General features: G+C 26.3%; 1 pseudogene; it reads right to left on the minus strand.

The window, feature by feature from the left end:
- LOC113558392 overlaps window positions 1-24,025 on the minus strand; it is a 38,671-nt pseudogene that overhangs the window by 8,481 nt on the left and 6,165 nt on the right.

Genomic DNA, 24,025 nt, shown 5'->3' on the forward strand with positions numbered 1-24,025 from the left:
TAATACGAACATATGAATCACGTAATATAACACAAATAGGATTAGCATTTTAACGGTACTGTATTAATCATGACTAGCCATAGGTTGGTTGTAAATTAATAAGTTCCCTGGTTCTTAGTGGTTATGAAAGGGCAAATTTCTTTGTACAAATTATTGAAATGTATTATCTGCCTAACAAAGAAACGAAAAAACTTCAAAAAGTATAAAAAGAAATAGCGTGATAAGAATTTTAGAAATTAAATAAAAATGTTGCACAATAAAATTGAAAATATTTTTTTTTTAATGTGAGATATTAACAAATGATTAAATATTTATTTATATGAAATCGGGACCATACTTTACTGCGGTAGAGGTAGCATTGTAGCGTATTTTGCAATACTACATGCAACAATTTACAGTAAAACGAATTTTTCTTATTTTTCTTTATGCCTTAGCAACGTATTCGTATTACTACAATCAAAGTCATATCATATAAAGTATTTATCATTTTAATAAAATATAAAAAAAACGATACAATACCATAAAAGATTGTAGTGTTTATATACCTAAACACTAGCCAGTAGCAATAAAAATAAAATTCAAACTACTACAATAACTCGAATCGATTGGAGCGAAAATAAAATTCAAGTGCATTCCTTCGAGTTATCGAAAATTCCACTTATAGAGGTTCAGGTTATCCAGAATCCACTGTATATTGACCCATACCTACTTTGATGAACTTCGATATTGTCTTTTGTATACATATTATTTAAATTATAGGTAATTACCTACATTTTTTAATGCTTAACAAATAGTATTGATAGGTAATAACTACTAACTTATTAATATACTATATTATGTAAAAATATGATGAAAATAATATGAACAGTGTATACTTTAGTATCAATTAAAGTAAAAAATGTAATATAGATTCGGCATATCTTTTGCAAGTGTCCCAAAATGTCCATGAAAAAAAATTGAGGCAAAACATTAAAATATTTAATACCTTATACTTTTTATTTTACTTACTACTTTATCAAGTCAATTAATAAAGAATTAAGTATTGTTATTTCTTTAAAAATTAAATTTCTTATTTATTTACTAAATAAATACAATAAATAAATTTAAAGTTATACATTTTTTTTATTTTTCTTATAATATTTTTTATAGTTAAATAACATTAAGGAACAAAATAAAAACTAGGGTAATTTTTTGTACAAAACATTAAAAAAATTAGCTATCCCTAAATAGGATGACTACTAAACCATTAGGACAATTTGTACATTACATTTATTAATTATAAATATCAAAATTAATATGTATTTAGTATTAATATATAAATGACTTACAGGAATGAAGGTTTATTTAATACATTTCTTTTAACCAATTGTATTAGAATTTGTAAGCAGCTTATTTAACATTGGATATTGTCACGGTGAATGGTTATTTGATATTGACATTCGTTTTACGGCAACGGGTAAAAAATAAGATCTGCTTGAACCTGTTTCATCGAAAACCGTTACTTTGCCAGAGTTCGTCCACTCGTCGCTTCCAGTTACTTTATACATAAGTAGCATTGAATTTGATGAAGCATCCTTGCACAAAGGAATAGTAACTGCTTTTTGCAATAATAAATTATTGTCAACAGAGTTATTTCATTTATAGATGATTTTAATGCTGAAGTAGAAGGTTCATGATACTCAGTTATATTGGACTCAGTCATCTCAATAGCAGTGTTGTGATGAGTAAAACCTGTAATTTCACTATTTAATGATCTTGAAACCATCACATCTGGTGGACTGTCTATAGTTAAATCAATAATTGGTATAGGAGAAGATTCACTATATTTTACAAATTTAGGTTTAATTATCTCAATATTAGTGTTATTTTGAATCAAATTAGATATTTTTCTTTTTAACGATTTCTGGCTTACTTCTAAACCTTTTCTAATATCGGACACTAACGAAAAAAGTTCAACTTTTTTGGGTGTAGAAACTTGCCAAGGAGCACTACCCAGTTTGTACTTTATTTGTAAAGCGATATTTTTGCAAACTGAAATATTGTTCTTTTTCACATTTCTCAACAGCACTATTTGGATGGTACTAAAAACAAATGTTTATAATAAATACACATGCAACAATATTTTATACATACACCAAAAATATACCTGATACAGTGCATAGTTTTCTTTTGATCAATCCATAGACATCACCATATATTGATGGAATGATACATAAAATCAATGATGGATTCGATTCTTTGATTACTTGTTCAATATGCGTTAAAAATGTTTTGGCTCTGCTGTCATTCATGGGAACTCTAAAAATTATACTTGTGAGTTTTTTAAAAAAAAAAATACATTAATAAATATTTACATGACAGGCTTTGGTAATAAAAATTTAATTCCTTGTGCAGCCCTTGCCAGTGATTGAGCAAATACATCGACTTCTTGACAACAGTCTTTTGCAGCTAAAATAACCAAATACTTCGAAATTTCAGAGGTGACCATTGGTAAAGCACGTAAATGCTTTGACAAACCAGCACCACTATACCTATTTGATTCATTGATTATTTGTTCAAGAAACATTAAAATGTATTGGCTCTGCTGTCATTCGTGGGAAAAATGCTATCTTCATAACCCGGAAAAATTTGAAGCTTACATTGAGCCACCTAAAACAATTATAAGAAGTCAGAAAAATAATGAATTAAATACTTTTAGAATAAAAATTTACTTTGGCAGCTGGATCATAAAAGTTTCTTCCAGTCAACGTTAGTTTTAGATGTGGGAGACAATTACGCAACAGTAAGTTGAACACTCGAATGTTGGCATAACTATTTGTCTTTATTATATTTGTGAATTTCACTGTAATGACAACCATTTGATCATCTTGGAGACGCTTAGATGTAAGTTCAAAAGTCTAAGCAAAAATATTAAAATTAACATTCTTATATTGGGTACCTTAAACAATTATTAAACATTAACTAACAAATATCCATAAACTTAATTTAGTGGCTACCAATAAATTAATCGATTTTTTATTTGACTTTTAACAACAATTACTTACGGGTGGATCAAATCGGTTTTCAGAAAACAACATTGTTCCGTCAAATAAATATCCTCCTAAATGTTCTCGATGCTGACATAATAGCCCTCTTTTAGTTCTACTTCTATCTTGTTCAGGACTGAAGTCAACTCTATATTGATACAAACACCAATTTGTGTTTGAAGTGATTGGAAAATAATTTGCCAACAATTTGACCGACTGCCCCCCAGTAGTTCCTGAGGGAAAATTGAAAGAATAAAACACATAGTTATAATATAAAAAAATTTAATATACAGATATATCATAATATAGTAGAAACTTAATTAACCACATTCCCTGTCGTCTTCATAAATCTGAATTTACTTTCTTTATTGATGATTGGAAATGACGGTCAATCACAAAATTAAATTTAAATACATTCCATTATTATACTATGCACATAAAAGTACTTATATAGTCTAAACTAATTTTATGGATTGGTTTCATAATAAAGTGTTTATACTTGAACAGGAAGCACTGCTATACACAAATAGTTGGGGCATAGAATCAAACATTAATTATAACTAATAATAAAATATTTAAATTTTGCCTATTCATTTAGTTTCAACAGTATATCGTTTTAAATTATGCACAATCAATTTTACTAATATTATAATATTTTATGTAACACTGCTAGTAAATTTAGTAAATTATTCCATAAAATCTAATTCTCAAATAAATACCAGTAATATTGTTCTTAAGTACATCACATTTGATTTAAAATCAATACAATTTCTCAGTGTTTTTATAGGAAAATAGTTGATGGTAGTTTATTATAACTTATAAGTATAATAGTCCTTATACAAACTAAAGCCGGATTACATGAAAATGATTATTGTTTTGTTGTTCATACATGCAATCCGCCACTAGTATTTAAAATTACTGTTTTCATAAATTATTAAAGACATGTAAGTACATCAATTTAAAAAGAAATTGTATTTAAATTATATCTTACCCTGTTCTCCAGTATTTCCTAATGAAGATTGAGGTATTAGTGTTTTAAAATGTACAAGATCCATTTTTTCTTCTTCGAAGAATCCCTATGGGTACCAGTATATCACCTAAGGAGGTTTTAATAATGTAAAAAAAGAATTAATATTATAAGTTAACCATAAAATGAAAAAAAAAGTAATTAAATCAAACACAATAACACAATAATTTCATTATTTACATTTTAGATTACTAATATACGCAATAAAGATTTGATGACTGTTAACTAACTAAATTTCGTGACAAATAATTTTATAGGTATTTTGAATAGAACGAGATGTATCGAGATCTTCTCTTCTTTGGTCTAAATTATAGTACATACTATAATGTATGACGAAAAAAATGATACCACTAAAGTTCGGTCGTGATAATCCGTTCGCTAGTTACGGTGATTTTTAATATTGCGCGTGGCGTCATAGTCATATATCTTAATATATAATATCTAAAATATAGACTGAAACCCGTCCCCTCCATGTCTTTGTCTCTTAGAAGTGTAATAATTGTACAGGAGGTACACTTGACTCAAGAGCATGTAGGTACCTAACTCTTAAGAACCTTACATTTTGTTTTCACTTTCTAGCCAATAGGCAACAAAACATTGATTTCGTATTACGTATAAGCTATACGTAGAGAATTGTCAAAAAAGTAAATATATATAAACTCAACCAAACTTTGTCATATTGTAAACTAACATTGTATTAATGTGAATTTTGGTTCATGTTTGTTTATAATATTTTTAATCAGTCAATAGAATGAATATTATATTTTAATGGTAGCGATCGTGTAAAAATAATGTGTGCTGTTATGTTGTTTTGTATACATTTAAACCATACACTTAATAATAAGTAATTGTATTTGACAATTTCTACCCTAAATAAAAACATCAAGTTTGTTTTATATATATCAGATTCATTTAAAATCACATATTGATTTAGTTTTATTAATTGTTATATAAACACTAGATATATTTTCAACTACAGCTATACCTAATGTTAAGCTAGTAATTGGTTTACAAAGAATGGTTGTGTACAAAAATAATGAGAACACTCAAGGGGTACAGAATGCATTTCCATTAAATGATTAAAATTAATCTTTAATATAGTGCTAGCATCTTTAAAATATACTAAAACATCTATACGATTTTTAAAGACATAACAAAGCAATAAGCACTGTTAAAAATACTATATGTGACTAATAATTAATTGAATAATTTAACTTCATGGTCGTTGAAATAAGTAAATGATTCAACTCCTCATCAGTATTATCAATATCAGGAATAGTATAAGATATATTATTATCTTCAATACGGCGTGTGAATGAAGAAAAATTAATATTATCTGAAATTTAATATGAATTTCATTGGCAACAACAACATTATCGTTAACAATTATGTGTTGATTTGTTGTTAAATTTCTAAATAAATTTGGGTGCAGACAAATTCTATAAACACCAATTACCTCAATTTCTTCTAAAAATCTATAGTGTTAGTAGTCAAACTATTGTAAATTTAGCAAGACATGATTCATTAATGTGTTCAATAATAACTAAAAAATCTTTTTTAAAAATGGTTTATAGGTCAGTTAATTTATTATAATTTAGTATAAGATGTAATCTAGGACCTAAGTAATAATAGATATAACATAATATAGCAAATTAAGAAAAATGTAGATAGATTATTTAAAAAAAAAAATTTACAAAACGAAACAATGAACAAAATAAGTAGGTATGTATATATTAGTTAGCTACATAGAATCATATTTGTAAAGCATACGTACACTGTATACAGTCGATTGTGAATGTTGATGAGTACAGAAGATAATTAATTTGATTATCTAGGTATGTCGATGCAATATGTTCACAATAAATTTACGTTGATATTAACCTGCAAAGAGCATAAACAATTATATAATTTAAAAAAATATATATTAAACAAGTACCGTTCAGTTTTGTACAAATCCTAGCTCTGAATTTATTTTATTAAGTAGGTACTAACCATTAGGTGATTACGACAAGCATAGTAACGATAAAACACCAATAGACACTCCAGTCTGCAGATGACTGTTGGATTCTGAAATCATTCGACACTTCGACAGACGAACTGACAAAGGAAGAGTAATGACGATTAATGTTTAATAATGTTCGAAATTTTCGAGTATAGTATTATTCTACTTAGAAAATTAAATTTCATGACTAACAAATGCGAGACGCGAAGTCTTATCATAGTGTTGTTGTATTGCAGTACTATGATAGATATACAAACATGACTATTGCTTATATATCAGCTGTTAGCTTAAATCATATACTACATATATTAGCGACAAGTCTCTGAATTAGGTGTTCTATACGCGCATGCGTACCTCGATATGCGCATGCGTTGTGCAACTCTTCGCATAATTATCCACAGATTTGGTGGATAAATATGCAAGAAGTTGTATTGCACATGCGCATATCAAACGCCTATTTCGGAGACTCGTCGCTAATACCGGCAACATTTTTTTGTATGAATACAATACGCTGCGGCTCCATCTATGCGTTCTAAGGCTGTGAGTAAAAATTTTTTACGAATAATTTCTATATCTAAATTAATAGCATTAGCAGTGGACCGATAACGTAAAATACTGTACAGCACGGCGGCCCGAGAGTTTTTAGCTACCTGTAATCTGACCTTATCAACAATATAATAATATGTGTATTATGTCTATAGAACTAATAAAATTATTTATTTTTTCATTAAATCACAACAATGTATGTTCATTTAAGAATTTAATTTGATAAAACAAAAACCGCACACGGGCGAAGCTGAGTGATTCAGATATTGTTATATAATAATGATAATTTATTCAATATTAACTCTCGGCGAGTGTTTTTGTCAAATTTTAATACAGAAACGTGTCCGTTTCCGGATTGCAAGGTTTCCGTCTTGACAGGATAGATTTATATGTGTATTTTAAAAAAGGACTAAAGAAATTATCCGTAATACCGGGGTTTCCGTTTTACTAAAGTTTTATTATATAATAAATATTAACATATACGAGTATTGCTGGTTCTCCAATATTCATATAGAAAAACCTCGTTTTTTATAGAAATTTATTTGGTGTCTTCGTTTAAAAATTAATTTTAAATAATAAGTATCATAAAATAATTATATTTAAACATAACAATGAACATGGCTTGTATCACGTATAGAAACTGTATTTTTATTCTTCATCTAAAGAATATTTATGAATACTTTCTTTAAATAATAAGAAGGACCATAAAATAATATTGTAGTTGCTATTATTTATTTGTTCATTAAGCACGTTTTCATGGTGGTACCAAAAATGTTGCATCCCAAACAACTCCCGTCCATTGTTTGTTTATTCCAAAACGGTTTGCGTCGAAAAAGGTTTTACAGACAGGTAAATTCCTAAACTACGAGCAGTAATACCGGTATACCAATTTGAGCTCCTCAAAGTCTCTAATATAAGTAAACGAATTTTACAATTTTTTTATAACAAAGACAATAATTATTAATTTTATTATCTGTTTAGTATAAGAAATAACTGTACCAAAATAATTTAGGTACCTATAATTTAAATTATTTATTTATTATTTTTAATATTTTTATAAAAATATACATACATGTTTTACTATTTTTTTACACACCTTCATGACATCGTTGTAAACAACGTGTAAAAAGACGAACTCAAACGTTAAAAATTTTTAGATATAAATTGTTGAGGAAGAATTTATCTACAAAAAAGTTCTTATTGCATTTTACGTAAAAGTAATAGTTTTTGCGTTAATATCTCACTTTATACTGGTTGTACAAGAATAAGTTCACAAAAAAATTGTAGTGGTTAAAATTATCTACAAAATGGTTATATATATATCAAATCACACTTGCATTATACGAATTTTAACGTTTACCACACAAAATTACAATAATATATAATACTCTTCACATTTTTCATTTTCTTCATTTTTTTTCTACATTATATGTATTGTCTTCTTCAGATATATCCGTTGACAAAAAGTCAAGTGGGTCTATATCGTCTATATTTTCATCTAAAGCATTGACGGAACTTGAATTGAATCATGACGTAGCGTCTTAAATAAGTTCATTAATATTAAATACAAATAAATAATAAACATAAAGTATTGTAAAAATTTTAAATGTGAAATAAGAATAACTACAGGCAGAAAAATATAAGTACTCTTACTTTGATTATCTATTTAATTATTTACATTTTTATATTTTTTTTGTAGTTATTTTATTTTATTATATACTGATGTTATGATTTATATTCGATTTATATTGTGGCCTTAATTGTGATGATTTGTATACCAGCCATACGAAATAAATAAATAAATCTAAGTTTAATGATTCAGATCTTTCAAAGTTAAATGAATGTATTGCAGATAATAATTATAAATATGTAGAACTGTTTAATCACAAATATATTTGTTACATATGAAATTTAAAATATAAATTGACAGAACAAAAGCAAAAAAAATAAACTAAAAATTTCTAGAGTTAAGTATAAGTAAAAAAATTTATAAAAATTTTAATGATACATTAAAGCCATTTATTAACCCATTAATGTAATATTATTAGAAAATCTGGCCCATTAAAATGTTTGCGGTCTTATCGATTTGAATCAAAACATAACAAATTAAATCTTACTGTAAAAATTTTATCTCACGAGTAAATATTCCAGTTTCTTTATCAATTAATTTTGCTGAATTAATTTTAAATTTTAAAACAATAAAATGGTATCCTTTGAGTGCTGAATCACCAGTTAATTTTTCTAAATATTTTTTTAAAATAAAACTTTTATTTTTATCAAATGATTTGATTTCACTCCATAATTATATCTGCTATAGTTCAATTTATTATTGTAATATTATTTTTAAAACTAATCATATCTTTTCATCTTGTATTCAAAATCATACCAAGTCAGCTTATAAATTAAAAGAATATGTTAATATGTTTTAATATGTTTAAACGATAATATTTTTTTTTCTATGTGAAACATTAAATATTGTTTCATTCAAAAAAACTTCAGAAATTATGTTGTTAATCAATGTTTACCACAAATTTATGTTATAAAAAATATTAAGGAATTTTTAGGTTCTCCCATTAATTTGTATGAATTGCCTACAAAGGAAACAGGTATTAGATTAAAACATTATTTCTAAGATACTGGTTTTATAATTTTCAATATTATATAATTGTAATTAATCAATCAATGAACTCTTTGTATATTTTTTTGTCCATAATTTTTATATAACATATTGTAAGTAAAAAGAATGTACTTAATTATTATATTATATCATATTAAATTATTTATTAGTTTTATAAAAACTAATGTATGTATTTTGTAATAAAAGAATTATTAATTAAAATTATTAAATACCTAAATAATATAATGTTTATAATGTTTGTAGGTTAAATACCTACTTAATAATATATTGTTTATAAAAACTAGTATTATTTGTAATGTTTAGTACTATCTTATGTATTATTTATTATTAAGCCAGTAAAAAGATAGAATTTAATCACTGGAAACAAAACTGACATAGAATAAAGGTCATATGACAAAAGAAGTTGAAAAGCTGGAAAAATGGACAAGAAAATTAAAATTATTCTTGTAGGATATCAAGTATGTAATATGAATACATGATAATGATTTCAAATACTCAATCTCAAGGTCTTATCAAACAAATCAGAGCCAGTGTTGATGAAATTAAACAAGGACATTCAGAATTTAATATACTTTTCAGTTTTTGCAATGAGTGAAAGAATCTGCTTTACCAAAACGACTACAGGTCATTTTGAATATGATTTAAATAGACCATTTTTTATTTGCTTACATTTTTGTAGCTCTATTTACTGTTTTGATTAATATAAACTGTTTAGTAACACGGGTACCTCATTAGATGTTCCTTAGACAAAACTGTTTTCTATTAATATAGAAACTTAGTTTGATTACCTACTTCTTTAAATTTGTTGAAAATTTTAAAGTTAGAGACTATTTACAAAATAGTTACATATTTATAGGTACATAGGTACAATATTTTTTAAAAAAATAAGCTAATTACTTTACCATATTATTTTCATTTTTCATACAAACTAAACAATATTTTTATTTTTAATTTTCCTTAATATAATAATAATAAATACAACTTATGTATTTATATGGTAGCTTATACAAATATAATAAGTAATTAAAATTAATAGATAGTACAAGATTAAATAACAATTATAAAATTACATATTTACATACATTTTACAATATATTACATTTATTATTAATTATTTCAAAAAGAATTATGGGGTATCCGGAGTAGGTAACAATACATTATGTAAGATTTCATACGTGATTCTGTGTCTTAAGAGTGGTGCATCGTCCTGGGTGTAGTATAATGGTTTACCTAGTAAAACATGCCTGGCATTTGTGCATGTAAATACACCACAATCATATGTATTATTTTGCAAAGGGGATTCCCCAAAGTTTAATGTCCAATCTAATTGTTGTTCATCATCCGGCTTTCCATACAATTTAATGTATGCATCATTCAAAAATTCAACTAACAAATTAATTTGATCTTCATAATAACTTGTTTTTATGCTATTGTATAAAGTTATGCTACGACTCTTAATATTCACCACAGTGAAGGTCCAGTGATTGCCTTCTAGAAATGTGGGAGTTATAAGCTTATCATAAGCAAATACATTTTTTATTGTGGCTCTCATTGACTTGGTAGCTTTGTCAAACCCACCCTTTAGTAGATCCTTGAAAAAAACTGGTGCTAAGCTTAGTATTAGTTGATCCTTACAACTTTTGGCCAGAAGACTAAAATAATGTTCCATTGAAGAATCTGTCATCCATGTTTGTGGATTAAATACATTTAATAAATTTCCCATTGTACAAAAAATAGAATGTTGACATTGTAGTTTATCATTTTTTTGCTTGTTAGAAATATAATTTATTAATTCCGTAAAAACCTCTCTGTTGTATCCAGGAAATATAATATTTTGACGATCCGACTGAATGTAATTTATTCTATTTAAATTCATTTTTTCATAAATTACAGGTATTGCTGGTTTGCTGGTTCCAACAACATTATCATCATCGGAGACAAGGTCAATTACATCCAAAATAAGTTGTTGATCCATATCTTGGCTATCACTAAACATAAAAATTGAATATATGATAAGACTTGATCTTTTCAAGGACTGCAAGTTTATAGACAAGATAAAATGGATAAATTAGAAATTATTATTGTAATTTTTTATCAAGTTAAATCATTGTTGTGTTTTCATTTTTATTTTTATGTACGCCTGAATAACTTAACACTAATAAATTTGAAAAAAAGTTAGACTATTACAAAGATGAAAAATAAAAATTATAAATTTACAAGTAAATTGTTTAGTCTAGAAAATTAATTACAAGCATATAATAGTCTACTTTTAAGATATTCTGATTAAATTTAAAAATAATTAAATATTCAACTGGTAAAAATCAGGGCTACAACTATTTTAGAATATCTCATATTTATAATGTACTTTTACAATGAAATAGTCTAATTAGGAAAAATTAAACAAAATAAAGTACTAGTTATTAATTTTACTTAATGTTTTTTTGAGAAATTCAATCATAAATAAATTATAAATGAGTTTGTAAATCACTTACATTTAAATTTTAAGGAATTTAAGTCTTGAAAATAATTGAGATGTCGATCACTAAGTTTAGTCTGATATTCCTATATAACAAAAAAATTTAATTAGTAAATTTAAACAAAAAAAAAAAAATTTACTTATATTATCTATGTTTAATTATTCCTTAAATTAGTTAAATATATACTAATTATAAGTATTCATAAATTTATTATCGTCCTTAAAACAGTCGATATAATATACCTATCTTCTAAATTTCACAATGAATAAAAAAATGTCTAAATAAGAATTTCACAAAGCATCTGATGTTTAAAACAGCTACATCTTATGGTTTAACATGAAGAGCTAAATATTTATAAAATATTTCATAGAAAAACTCAATAGGTAATATATTTCGTGATTTCCAATAAGTAGTAATAAAAGATACCTAGGTATATATAAAAAAATTACACATTCTTATATTAAAATGCATGTGTTGTCTCCATCTTACTAATGCACATCATATCAAAATATACGTTCAACATTTCCAATTTTGTGTATTTAGGTTAAGTAGGTATTGGAGTAAAATGACCTATTATCAAAGTTTAAGGTATGGGATTTACAAAATAACGTTCTGATATAATAAAATGCAATTTATTCGCTTAGTGTACATTAAATATGTAAACGTCGTTTACTCATTCATTAAATTAATAAATATCTTTTCCAGAGACATTTTGATGACAAATCATTAATAATTTGATGAACTTTTTTTTAGTCCAATATGTAACTATTTTTTACAATTTACAAAGATTTCCATTTTTTCTATTATACTAATGTTTACAAATAATGATGTATAAATGTAAAAATCAATTTAATTTTTTTTAATATAGTAAACAATTATGAAGAGATAAGTGAGTCCGACCTAGAAAATAATAAAGCATGCAAAAAAATATGTATTCTTCAAATTCATCTACGTATTTAATACCAAATAGTGGCTTTCTAATTAATTTAAAAATAATTAACATATTATTCTACAATATTAGATAGAACCTATTTTTTGTTAAATAATTTATAGTATTAATATATATTACATTACCACCTAACATTTTTTGCACTATCCATAGTCTGTACTATGTACAGAGTAAAGATATGGTTTCCGTAACAGTACACAAAATAACATATATGTAAGATGTAACAGAAATATCATTTTATGTTACTGTTAAGGACCTATATCCGATTTTTCTTAACAAACATTATTTAATACAACATAAATGTTACATAGTAAAACTTCTAATACATAGCATTTGTAGAATGAATATTACGTTCAGGGTCGTTGGCTTAGTATGTGAAGTCTAAATATTTTTACATCTACGTATAATAAACCCCATAGTCACTTTTATAAAACAAGTCGTTTTTATAAAATCGCTTGACCATTTCGAGTGGTTTCAATATTTTTAAGGTAAACTCTTAATTGCCAACGTTTTATTGTAAATAATTAGCTGAATAAATCGTGTTATCGAGACAATACATATTTGTACAGTTACACCGATCGAATTATCGACAGGAACCGAATAACAATGGTTTTGGTCGTATATTGTATCGGTCAATGTGACAAGATAATCCCACTACGTGGTCCCTCTTACAAGCGTTAAGATATTTCTACTGTGTACCCATATAACAATAAAATACCTACAAAAAATAATATACTCGTAATGTATTATGTACCATCACGTCCTTACAATATTCAGACAAAAACAACCTTCTTAAATATATATTCTATCACAAAACATTTATACATAAATATGTACAAATATACTAATATCAATTATAGCTACTAAAAATATGACTTATGAGCAATTATTTTTAAAATCGTTCACAGTTAATATTATATTATATATTAATACCTACTGTTAAAAAAATAACAGATTAAAGCAGTTTTTTTTAACGTAAAATGTGTACGCTATACGATAGTAAAACGAATGCTGCAAATGTGATGTCGAATACGATGTACCTACCACTTTTAAACGGCTTCAAAATAAAATAATAAGCAGTTGATTAAAAACAACTAAAAAGTATAATGATTATATAATTGAAATAAAAAAAGTTGTGATGATTTTGTAAAATAAATAAATAAAATTTAAAATATTATTATATAATACAATAATTTTCATTATTTGTGTTATATTTTATGTAAAATGTTTTACGGAACTATGTCCAACGACAAATAATGCAATTACAAAAGCTATACATTATATAAGCCGATTTTCGGATAAAAAGGTAAACAATACAATAATTATTATAATAAAGATAAATAATATTAATAAACAGATAAACAATAAAGACATGATACTTACAAAAACCAGTAGCAGACGGCAGACTAGGCAATATAGTATATATAATAGACGAGAAGTGAACAGGTTTGTGTAAAATTCTTGAGACGTCTGGATGCTTGAAATTTCCAGAAAAGAGTGTTTTCGTATGGCGGGCGTGTGATGGATCAGCCGTTGCCTTCGTGTTTACCTGTAGCTCTGCCGTGTGGCGATTTTTGTTACTACGAAGCGGCATCATTCGGGACGGCGGCGCGGATACAAGTAGGGATGACACAAGTGGGAAAATGTACATACTTTATGATACTTGGGAAAAAATATTAAATTTTTTACCATAAATTAGAAAGCAAATGTATTATACTTTATTACGGATATTTATAATTTGGCCAAAATACCGTTCTCATTTTTGTAAGTGCTTAAATTTTAATTAAGAGGACATCGCCCCCGCATGTGTTATTTCATCAGGGCCGGCGTTAGGTTTTGCGAAGCCCTAGGCAAAATATTCCCGAGTGCCTCAAAAAAAGCTTTTACAAATCAACCAAAAAAACAAAAATATATATTTTAGTATTCTACTATTTTACTATAAATTCATAAAATGATCTTTGTTGTTGATGTTGAACATTTTTTTTTTATTTGCTCATCACCTAGCTTATACCTAGGTACATTGTAATGTTATTATAACCATGTAACTAATATACAAATTTTGTTTTTTAATGTAATATAATTTATAATAATTATAATTATTTATAAGAAGGTACATAAATAAATAAAAATAATTTTCTACACTGAAAGTTTAGTTATTGGAATAAACAGTGGCTATTTATGAAGTAGGTACACTACACAATTTTGTGCACTACGAGATCACAAATGTGTACTACGGAAAATAAAAATGTGCACCTATGTCTTTATAATAATCAAGCTGTAATATTTTTCTTAATAATTTATAAAGCTATATTGCTTAATAGTAAGATTAATGAAAATTTAATTTAATTATACTAAATAAACTAGTAAAAATTATTTTGTTAAGAGGATGTCAGCGCACTATTTGTTTTCTCTCTCTAGCCCACGCGCAACATAGACAAAACGCATTTACGCAGTCTGAGTAGAACTCGCTCAATTTTGGTTTTAGAGTAAATATACCTATTATAAAATTAAATTTTGACAATATTTCTGAGTACTAGACGATGAGTTTTTTTAAAAAAAATTAAAATTTTTAAAAGTTAAAGGTTATTTAAAAATGTTGTAATTTATAACTATTTCTAAACGATATAATTAACGTTGTATTGGGAGTAATGGAAAAAACTTATTGTCTTGTACTCAGAAATATTATCAAAATTTAATTTTATAATAGGTATATTTACTCTAGAACCAAAATTGAGCGAGTTCTTCTCAGACTGCGTAAATGCGTTTTGTCCATGTTGCACGTGGGCTAGAGAGAGAAAACAAACAGTGCGCTGGCATCCTCTTAAGAGGCCAACAATAGGACAAAATTGACCGTAAAAACATGTTAAATGAAGATGAACATGTAAGAACGGTAAAAAAACGTTCAAATAAAATATTTACAGATGTATAATAACTATAATAATATTAAATATCTATATCTATTATAATTTATAATGTAATATATAATAATTCATTATAGTAGGTAATGACCGTTACTTATGTAATTTTGACAAGCAATCTATAAGAAAATGAAATCGTGTATTTTTTATTCATTCATGTGTTTATCGATAGAGGCAAATATTGGGCAAAACCCATGAATATCAAACTATTTGTAATTATTCCTGGACTATACTATTATTATACTTGTACAAATTTAATGACTCTGTTGGATAAGTAATTCAGATACAAAAAAAAACCTCACTTATCATTATTCATAGTAAAACTCATATAAAAACGCAAAGCCCCATAAATCGCGGGGGCCCATAAAGCGCGAGGCCCCGGGCGGGTGCACAGGTTGCGCACCCCCTTCCGCCGGCCAATGTCTCCGTCTTACACATTTACGATAAAGTAAATTTTCACTCACTACTTTTAATAGCGTGCTTTATGTTTTGATATTAGAGTGAATTGACTTATTATCAAACTATTGGGTAAGAACATTATTTGCATCGTCTCGTTGGCTTTTTACGGTATTTCAATTTTTAGATGAGTTATGAGTATGAAAAATATTAAATAATTTAAAAAGCTCATAATTCACTTAAAAGTCAAAATATCGTAAAAAACCAACGAGAGAACACATAGATAATGTTCTTGCCTAAAAGTTTGATAATAGGTCAATTCAGTATTCACTCTAATATTAAGGCTTAAGGGGATTCGATACCGTGATTTTCTGTTTTCGTCTAACTTAAATATTTGAAACAATTAGTATAGATACGATAAAATTTTCAAAATATTTTATACATTTTTATTGTACTTAAAATGTCCGATTTTTTAAAATTATTTTCGATTTATACACGTATAATAAAACATTTAAGTTGTTGTGTAAAAAAAAAGATTAGGTAATACAAGTTTTCTCATGAGCTGTTTTAACGGAAACCTAGAAATCTCATTTCAATTTTAAATATTTATAATAAATTATTTAAACGTAATTTTATTGTAATTCTAAAAAAATTGTTCTTACAGAGACTTTTCTTGTCACTAAGTATATTATTATTTACTTGACAGTTTACACTAATTTAAAAATATTTATTATAATAGTAATATGTATAAATATAAATATAAAATAAAATATCCTATATAATAATATAGATTAAAAGTACATTTCCACTCAGAATTATTATTTTTTATTCAATGGTAACAACGGTTTAACGTTTAATTGAAATTTAACACAATATCAGCTATTAGTCAACAATCATTATCGTGACCTATTCAATGACAAGATATACTAAGAAAACACAGCCGATTAAAGATCAAGGTCCTTTTTTTTAACTATATATTTTATGACTAATTCTAACAAAAGTTGTGTGTGTAAACAATGAATCATCAATATAGAACCATTATGTTATCCGTTGACATTTTAGACTGATAAATAATTTAAATGATTACTAAATTAATTGCTATGGATATTAACGTTATTTATATTAATATATTATACTTAAAAAAAAAAAAAATCGTTTGGACTATCTATGGCACGCAACGGTCGCCGGTACAATATTACCGGACGACACGACACCGTCGACTCTCCCCTCGCGCTGCAAAAGTACAGTGTGGGACGCGAAGACAAGCCGGTCCGGCAGCCGATGCTCGTCCGGACTCGAGCCGTCTCGCTCTCTTGCGTGAACCGTCTTACCGACAACGGCGACAACGTCGCTTAGTCGCAAGACCGCGTAAAGCATTATTGTGTGTTCTCTGTATGTCGCCGACACCTGACATTAGTGACATTTAACAACTAGCAATGCTGTTGTGTACCGTTGTTTATCGTCAATAAAAAATACAGCGTACAAATAGTGAAATTCGTGTTGTTCTTTTATACTGGCCGGCTCACCGCGGACTCACCGAGCACCTACCGCCGTAGCCGTGTCACCTAGTATATTTTAAAGTTGAGATTTCGATTTATTCCTACTGAGTGTTTGACCATCCGGGCACCCACTTACACCACGTAACAGGCAAGAGTATTATTACCTATATTTTAAAAATACGATACATCTACAGTTGAGATATTGTAACGCTAGGAGAGAGGGAGACATCATGCAGTTGGTTCACTGCGAACGGCCATTTATGTGCTTCATAAAATGATAGATTTTAAACAGAAACTTTTAATTGTATAATTACAACACGGTTTTCATGCAAATGGCTTACAATGCTTAGATAATCAATTTATAAGTAATTCAAAATTACTGCTTGATTGCATTATTTGCTTGAATCCAAAAATGTTTAGCTCTACAAACTGTAAATTAATAACTCTGCTTAGTAATGAGTTTTGAATTATTAAGGTATATTTAAAAATATATTTATTTTCAATTATAAAAATCAATAGTTTATATTCTACATTTTTACCAAACTTTAATCGGTAATTACTAAAGTAATTACATTTTAAGAATATATTAAAAATCGAAAACATTTTAAAAATTATTTTTTAAATAATAAATATATTCCTATACTTTTGATATTTTTATGCAAAATTATATACATTTTTAATTTGAAATACTCGTATAATTTATTACCAATAATAGTTCATAAATAGAAATTAAAATAACTGATAAATAATATTAAATATTTAAATGCTATTTAATGCTAATATTGTCTACTAATCTTTGTATCAAATAAAATACAATTGTCCAATGTACGATAATGTTCGTATAATTATGAAGAACCGCGCCACACGAATAAACCAATTATTTTCCTATTACAGTTTTAACGATGTAGGTATTATTTGTTGAGACATGATTAGTTAATTTTACCTTTAACCTTGAACAAACTATGGTCGGATTGAAAAAAATCATTCTTATAAAGATTAAAATATTATTTTTATTCAACATTAGTTTCAAAATACAAACTATTGTTCAAATTATTTCAACCGGAATCGAAACATTAAATATTGTTTCTCTGAATCCATTATATTTATAAACATATGTCTACTGCATTATAATTTTTATAGTTAATCATTTTGTAGATTTTATTGTCAAGTTAAATTAATAGTTATATACTTATGTCTTATATATATTTACTACTTATATGCGTGAGACACAGAGATGTTTGTATAATTAAATGTATACGATTGTTAAACATTGATAAAAGTTAATATTGTAAACTGTCTACAAGGTAGATATAGATATCCACCTAGATCGTCTACTTTTTATTGTATCAAATAAAATATAAATTTCGAATAAACGGCATTAACCATATTATAAAAAATTAAACCAAATGAACAACCAATATTAAATATTAGACATTTGACATTTTTCATTTCATTTTCATAATGACAGTTATCAATAATTACTAAAATAAATTAACTAATATAAGTAAATAATACAATAATCCTATTTATTTATTGCGAGCCTGTCGTCTTTATTTTGTTCTTGTAGTAACCAAAGTGTAATTTTTTTTTTAAGAATCTTGAAAGAGTTGCTTTGTTTAATTTCTAACGGTAATATATTGTAAATTGATTATTATATTAATATTATTATATTTAATAGATGAACCGATATATGAATAACTATGCGGATTGTATTAATTTTTTGTGCATAGTTGGTACTTTGATATTAGATATTTGTTGAGTATTATGTTCATGTTCAGTTTTAAAAGTTAGGTTATTTTTAATTATATAAATTACAGAAGCTTTATAAAATAGTTTTTTACTGGTAGTACATTCATATCATTGTATAAGCATTTTGTGTGGTATCTTAAGTCTTTTTTTAAAATAATTTTTAATATTTTATTTTGTATTTTTTTTTTTAATGGATCAATAGTTGTTTCATATGTACCTGTACTTCCCCATATAGAAATACCATAATTATTGATTCTATAAGTGCTTGATACACTACTCTAATTTTCTTAAATTCTAAGATATTTTTCAATTTTTCAATTTCTTAATTTATTTGTTACAAATTTTATGTGGTCATTCCATTTAAGATTATAACACATTTCTATACCTAAATATTTACAGTTATTAACTATTTTTACAAAGGTTTTGCATGTATATATATTTTGATTATGGTTTAAACCACACTCATTCTCGCGTATACATAGAATCGTTTTATTTGGTTGATTCGAATTAACTATATGTATAATGTAGTATTATGTATGTTTTTTCTAAGCTTAGAAATAAATTATTTTCGCATAGCCACTTTTGGATTTTACTCATGTCGGAATGTACACTAGCAAATATTTTATCCTAGGAGGCCAGGACTGGCCTTCAACAAAGAGTACTGTATCATCTGCCTAACAAACTATTTTTCCATATGTATTCAAGTAATTAATTTGGTTTATATGCATATTAAACAATGTGGGCGATAGAGTTGTCCCTTGAGGTACTACACTCAATATTAAAGTTTCTTCGCTTAATTCGTTGTTTATTCGAACGTGTTGTTTTCTATTTATTAAATATGAACTTACAACAAGTTGTAAGCCGTAACCGATATACAGTGGCACAGCGCTCGATAGTAATACGACCTACATGTTACGGTAAAAAAAAAAAACAATCAACATGCATAATTTATTCAATAATTCAATATACTAAATTGATAACAAAATTAATATATGTTGTTTTTGAAATAAAAAATCGTAAAATTCGTTTACTTTTACTATTTATACTAGAGACTTATAGGAGCTCAAATAGAGGTATACCGGCATTAAACAGTCTTTTTCCGTACTGGTCACCGAGACGACAGAAAGATAACTGAATTTATTATAACGAAAAGATTTTACATTTTTTTACTTTTGATTTCAAGTACTTAATAATAAAATATACTGTTTATTTAAACCTTTTTACTGGTTATGGCTTCTAAAAATGTCTTAGTGTCTTTTATTCTAAATAGATATTTAATTTTAACTATGAAATCATCATTACTGATTTAATTAATATTTATAATATTGAGTATCATATTAAGTATATGATATTTTATTAGAAGAATCTGATAAATAATGAAAATGTTCTTCATTATTAAGTCATCCACATAGTTTTACTATTACTTTACAGTTAAATTGTTTTTCCATTTCAACGATAGCTTGTGGTTCAGTGGCTTTACCATAATCTGTAGCTTTTGAAGAAAACTTTCATGTAAATAATATTATAGATAGATTTATTATTACGACGTAAACACGTAGTTGGCCGAAGTTTACAAACACGACCAAAATTTGAAGCTGTTAGCCGATTTTGACGTTCAACATGCAAATTTTGATAACTATAGATAGTTTCTTGTTTTTTATTAATTGAAAACTTATTAAAATCTATTTGCTGTAAATTTCATAATAATTTTTTTTTTAGTTGCAACTGATTTATACCCATTTCCACACTCTACCTATGGAATCCGCCAAGCACAATTAATTGTTTATTTCAATTTTTTTTAAATTTTAAACATTAGATTTTTTGCGTGTATAAAAGTAGTTTAAAAATATTATAATTTTTTTAGTCTTTTTTTACCTATAATAATTTATAATTTGATATAAGCATAGTAATGAGTTAAAAGTATATTTTGTTCGTATGTATTAGGCGTTAGAATTTTAATCAAAATCACAAAAAATTGATAACTGTATTGTACTAGGTATAGTTTATACTTTATACTTATTTATAATTTAGATAATTTATTGTGTTTTATTTCATTTTATTTTATTACTTAACTGTATTGGTATTTGTAATAAATTGTATAATAATAGGTATCTTAGCTCAGTATTTTTATACGTATTTAATTTCACATTTTTTCTTTATTAGAATCTAATCTATAAAATAGTAAATAATGGAACTAGAATTTGTATTTAAAGTTTTAAATTCTAAACTAAGCGATGAATATATCCATTTTACAAACTATCTTTATATTTACGTACCTACTATTTTCTATCGAAAAAACTGCTTAAAAAAGACACTAGACAATTGACATGGTGAAAATTGTAGTTCAGCTATACAATAAAATTATATAACAATTTAGAGATACATAAAATTACTTAGTAGATAACGAAGTGGACATAAATAATATTACAAAATATATAATTTAATATAAGAACCATTTAGAGATCATTGACGTAAATACGAGTATCCTTATGCGTTAGATTATACTATACAATATATAGTTACAGTAGGTCAGTAGGCATAAATGTATAATAATTAATACCAGTATAAACATTAAACAATAATATTGATAATTAGACAACCACATAATCACTAGTAATATAAGAGCTATAAAAACGGCCATAAAAGTATTGGTAGTTTTTGTAATTTATTCTTGTTTACCTCGTTTAAACATTTTTTTTTTAATTAAACAATTTTGTAAATTGTTCACATAAATGCGTTTTAAAACAATAATTTATAATTTTGACTTATAATTATCATATTTTTTACACAAATATCTGCCTACATTATTCAGTTAAGTAAAAATAATCTACTGGTACCCTTACATTCAGAACCGTGCCGTTAAGATTTGGCGCTCAGGGCAAAATTAAAAATATTCGCCCCCTATTTTATTTATCATTATGCATTACAATTTTTTTGGCGCCCCTTTAAACCATGCGCCCGGGGCGCATGCCCCTAGGCCCCCCCACGGCATGGCTCTACTTACATTACAGGCATATTTTGTATAATTTTCAATATTCCATATTTTTATAATAATAATATACTAATATATTCATTTCTATGAACCATTTATTTTTAAATTTTAGTTATTTTCCAATAATTTAAATCAATAGTAGAGTGAAATAGACCCTCCACTTATTTCAGTCACAACTTTGGTCTGAGAAACTTATAAATTTCATAAATTAATTTACAAATTAAGTACATCGACTTACAATTTGTACGTTGTAACTTGGACATGATGAGGGGGCTTGTAAAAAATACCTCCCCCCACAAAAGTTAATTTTATCCTTCTTTTAAGCGATGAACTTACATATTCAAAAAATAAAATAAAAATTGCTATTACTTATAAATAGAGCTTTTCAACATCACATAAGTACGTCAGCAATAGTGCAACGTTTTACAATACCTATTTATATTTTTGTAATAGTTCCATTATAGATACAATATATAACACACGTCAGTAACATATATAAGTACCTATAATGTGGTAAGTGAATGTAGGTAGCATAATATATAGAGATACGTTACTGATTTCTAATATTTCTAACTACGATCTAAAATAATGGACAATTGTAAATTCCCATGTTACTTTTTTAATTAATTAATTTTTTTTTTCAATTCAACAAGCTAAATTTTACTACAATAACACACATTTTCCCTAATTTAAGACTAAAATAATTACCTACTCGACATTCAATACGTTTAATGATATAGGTCAGAGGTGGCAAACAAGTCGATTGCGTCATGAGGTCCAGTCGAACACGATTCTTTTATAAACTTTTATCAAAAAACAAATAGATTTTACGACCAGAGCAGATAGTAGAACAGTCTAAAATGTCAACATATAACATTTCGATTGATGATATAGACACAATTAAATGACAATTAAGATAGCATAATGATTGTAAATTGAAGATTAGTTGTTTACACGCACAATTTTTAATTGAATGAGTCATAAAATATATTGTTAAAAAAAGGACTAAAGTCCTTAAGCGGTTGTGTTTTCTTGGCATATCTCTTCATTGAATATGTGACGAAAAATATTGTTGACTAATAGCTAATATTGTATTAAATTTTAATTGAGTGATAAACCGTTGAATAAAATAAATAATTTCTGGTCAGAAATGTACTTTCAACCTATGTTATAAATGATATTATATTTTCTATTTATATTGCTATTCGTTGCTATTATAGTAAATATTTTAAAACTGGCATAGCATCAACTGTCAAGTAAATAATAATATACGTAGTGGCAAGACAAGTCTTAATATGATGGACAATTGTTTTGAAATAACAATAAAAATACTTTTAAATCAGAGGCGTAGCCAGGATTTTTATATGGGAGGAAGGGCTAAATAATTGAAGGGCAACAATTAAAACTGTTACAGTTGTTAAAGTTGTTAAAGTGAAAATTACAGTTCTTCAGAAAAACGGATTTTGCGTTTTAACTTAGAACTCTTAAAGTCCTTAAGTTTACTGTTTTATATTTATCTATTATAGTAAAATATACCAAATTATACTAATTTTTGAACGAAAATCCATCGTTATTTACATATTTAATGTGTTTTTTCATCAAAATTAAAAATCACTTCTTCAAAACGTATCATTTCCGGAAATAACACGTTTTGATAGAAATTTCGGAAATATTGCAAACTATCCTAATATCCACCTGTTCAGTACGGGCTCAAGCATTAGCAGAACCAACTTTAACCACTAATGCATGCAAGTATTTTCATTCTCACTTTAATTATAGATTTTATACAACTCGTCCATATATTTT

Source organism: Rhopalosiphum maidis, chromosome 3, assembly GCF_003676215.2.
Source record: "Rhopalosiphum maidis isolate BTI-1 chromosome 3, ASM367621v3, whole genome shotgun sequence".
Classification (NCBI taxonomy): domain Eukaryota; kingdom Metazoa; phylum Arthropoda; class Insecta; order Hemiptera; family Aphididae; genus Rhopalosiphum; species Rhopalosiphum maidis.